Here is a 3,754-nt window from a genome sequence, read left to right on the forward strand (position 1 = left end):
GTGTGTGAGAGAGAGAGAGAGAGAGAGAGAGAGAGAGAAGAAGAAGAAGAGGATTTTAACGTCATAGGAAACTATCCAAGAGACCTCAAAGATCTATACGACGAGAGTTGAACTCAAGACCTGTTATTCAAAAGGGAAAGAGAGAGAGCCATCCGTTATGATCACCCATCAAGTTTTTGAGTATGTCCATAGACTATGCATCTTGGGCACCTTTTTAAGTGTTTTCTAGTAGGTAAAAGACTTTTAAAAGTTTGCATTTGATAAAAGAGAAAAAAATCTATCCATTTGGTAAAAGCAACCCTTTTAGGGGGGGAGGGGGAGGGGGAGGGGGAGCTACTCATAAAAAAAACAAAGAGGTGTTGTTTGCTACTATTCTTGAAATTCTGAGAAACATTAATTTGTGACTAAACAAGCGGACAAATGAGTTTATATACGCTACAATTGGTTTTTCTCTTAAGGATTTTTTAAAGAAAGTTTGATATTATAATGTTTAACATGATGCAACTTAAATTTATGAAAATGATTTTATTTTTAAATTTCAAGCATGCTCGAATGCCTGAAAGTTGTGTATTAAACAAGTGGATTTTTTTAATTTTATTTTTGCAAAACTCACAATTGTGAGTGGATAGTATTAAGAACATTAGAAATATAGTATGGACGGCCGCCTTCACCAGGGGAGGGACCGAAATCCCCCCCCCACCCCCTTATATACTATAGATAGATAGTGTGCTCGTTTCAAGCAACCCATTATCATAAATATCAGCATGTATCCTATTGCCTTGGTAAAAAATCCTTCTTCTTAGCACAATCTTGGAGCATATGTCTGTTTTGTTCTCACAACATGCCTTGGAGAAAAGCTACAAACGTCTCATCGTAGATCTCCCCCTTCGCCTTGCCAAGTTTGCCTTCAAGATGCAAGCGAATGTGATTGCATTTGGAGAGACACCCTTTCTTCGCATCTGTCGAAAACAACCTTCAGCTTTTTGGCCCTGCCCAAGTTGGACAAATCTCGCAATCATTGCATTCCAAGAGATGACATCCAAGATAGGAAGCTCCTCAGACACTTTTTGTGCCTTATGAAATGCACCACATTTGGGATACATGTCGATCGAGGTAGTGCCAAAGCACGATGTTATCTTTCAACAACCCTAGTCTAACAATATCATCGTGAATTCTTTCGCCCATGTAAGCATCTTGTGTAATGCCACATGCTTTCGAGGTGCAAGTCTATAATAGGGAAAGGGATTCAGCATTGGTTTGTTGCTAAACCAGTTGCAACGTGGCGGCAAGCATATTTTGGTGGGTGCCAATGCACGCTTTCTTGATGGGTAATATGTTTCATTCAACTTCTCCACCAGCTCTTTCTGAAAGTGGAAGAAGAGACTCTCCTGCACCTTGATTGCATTGTCCTCATTACTGGAAGGCATCGTCCAAGTCAGATACTCCTTGTTGAAATCTGTGTAAGGGGCAGTTTTTATCAATTCTCCATTCTCGTCCCAGAGATTCATCCAGCTGCCTGTCTCCACTTGCTGAAGGCACGAATTTTTCAGTACCAGTGTCCTATCCCCAAACTAGCAGGATCCGTTGAGTCTTGAAGGCTGGTGTACAATATCATGCTTTGCAGCACTATGTCCTTTGACATGGTAGCACATGTTGCCACACTGCGGAAAACTGGCTTCACATCTCGGTCGGCAGATCTCATCCGGTATGCTCGATAGCTCCTTCATCACGCCCTCTATCAGAGCAGTCAGTTTTTGTAGGCTCTTGTACAACTGTGGTAGTTTCTTCTCATAAAACTCACCATCTAAATCTCTACTCCTATCCTCGCTCTTCACATGAATGGAAGTTACTGCCTTCGCGAGCTTTTCACCAACGGAATATGCCAGTCTACGGCTAAGAGTTGCTAGGAACACGTCTACTGAAGGATTCTTGATGCAGGCTTCCTCTTGCAGGCAGTTCTGCACCTTTCGGATCAGAGCATCCCACTCTCGTTCTACAATGCATCCATCATGTCTACAAAATGCAATGTTCCATTGGTTGCATACATGAGCAGCTTGTCCATGTTCTTCATGTCCATGAGGGTGAGGAGGTGGTAATCCAGGATGGCCCTCATCATCCTCCAATCCCTCACCCAGCTCTCTGTCCCCAGCTGCGTCACCACGTACTGCACTATAGCAAGACTGTGGGCATCTCTCAGCTCACACTCTAAGCCAAGTTGCAACTGGTTCAGCAACACACCAGTGGCTTCCAACCCATCTCTCTGTTCTTGGAGTTTGTCCCTCCTGATTCCATTGTTGTATCGCATCCTCTCTCTCTCTCTCTCTCTCTCTCTCTCTCTCTCTCTCTCTCTCTCTCTCTCTCTCTCTCTCTCTCTCTCAACCGGATAGCCTCCTTGACGGACACATTCAAATATTTATGTGCAACCTTTGGGAAGATGCATCCAAAGCTCCATTAAGCATGGCCCATGAGCTGTCGATAACCTCCAAAGCCCCGTTCTCAGCAAATGCCTTAGGGTCTGCAGACAGGCCAACGGTGTCCCAGTCGTAACCGCTAAAGAATCCCTTGAGGTAGAAAGGGGTCCAGACAGAGAAGGGGCCAAGGTATTCGGGGCGATCGGACCCATACCAATAGTCAAAGCTCATGCTGACTCTGGCCTGCACCACAGGGACCTCCTCGTGAAGGGCATTCTAGGTAGCAAGGCTGTTGCCCAAAGGAGCAGCATTGAAAATGGGCGCAATAGCCATGGCAGCCATGTTCCAGGTCAAACTCTGCTAGGAAGCAAGATCTCACAGTGCAATGCATGCTCTTTGATTGGTTCCTCTCTCTCTCTCTCTCTCTCTCTCTCTCTCTCTCTCTCTCTCTCTCTCTCTCTCTCACACACACACACACACACACACACACACACACACACACACAGCGTGACTGCTCTTGCCGGTCCACTGTATAACCTCGCGCAGGGCGCCGAAGGCGCTCTCTCTCTCTCTCTCTCTCTCTCTCTCTCTCTCTCTCTCTCTCTCTCTTTATCATAGGCACATGACTTTTGGAAGTTAGCCTTCATCTCGGAGCTTGCGCCACGTGTAAAGGACACTCCCCTTCGCCATATTATGTTAAATACATACACCAACCTCGAGCTCAGACCGAGCCTTGAGGGTCAAAGGATTACAAGTTTTCTGCTCGATAGAGAAACCACAACTACTCCTAGGCTTTACTTATTACGTCATCATGACATGTATTGTTTTAGACCGGTCCTCTGAGGCTTGTTTGCCTCTAATCATGTGGATCGTCAATCTACTCTCTTATATGATTTCACAAAACCTTGCCACAACCAGATCTCCCTCAAACATGCGACAGTTCCTTGCTTGCCAAATATGGTGAGAGAAGTAGTGCCTGATTATTTGAGTGCAGACAAGAAGAGTAGGACTTCCCAACCTATTACTACCAAAGAACAGATCAATCTTGAAGAACTTAATTTGCCATGTCCTTTTATTCCATTTGCATATTTTCCCAGCCATGCCATTGATTGCCTGGCATCCCATGAAAAGGTGGGCTAGGTCTTCACTAGCTATTCCGCACCCCTCGGACCCGAAGTCACTTTCTAACCGATGGAACTTGTAATAATATGTAGAAAGAGAATCTTTTACGGATCCGTTTCTTTATCATGATAAGCTAAAAAGAGTGAGAGACAATTTTATAACCCTACAAATTATTTATCAAAGACCTCAAAACAAATCTAGAGGTTTGATTTTAAATGTGT

General features: G+C 44.3%; 2 pseudogenes; one reads left to right on the forward strand and one right to left on the reverse strand.

Moving 5' to 3' along the window:
- Positions 1 to 1,148: 1,148 nt before the first annotated feature.
- On the reverse strand, positions 1,149 to 1,997 carry LOC147461416 (uncharacterized; annotated as a pseudogene).
- A 23-nt stretch (positions 1,998 to 2,020) lies between these two features.
- LOC147461417 (uncharacterized) lies at positions 2,021 to 2,547 on the forward strand (annotated as a pseudogene).
- The last annotated feature ends 1,207 nt before the right edge of the window (positions 2,548 to 3,754 follow it).

Source organism: Adiantum capillus-veneris, chromosome 3 (genome assembly GCF_014529385.1).
Source record: "Adiantum capillus-veneris isolate H3 chromosome 3, ASM1452938v2, whole genome shotgun sequence".
NCBI classification, from domain to species: Eukaryota; Viridiplantae; Streptophyta; class Polypodiopsida; order Polypodiales; family Pteridaceae; genus Adiantum; species Adiantum capillus-veneris.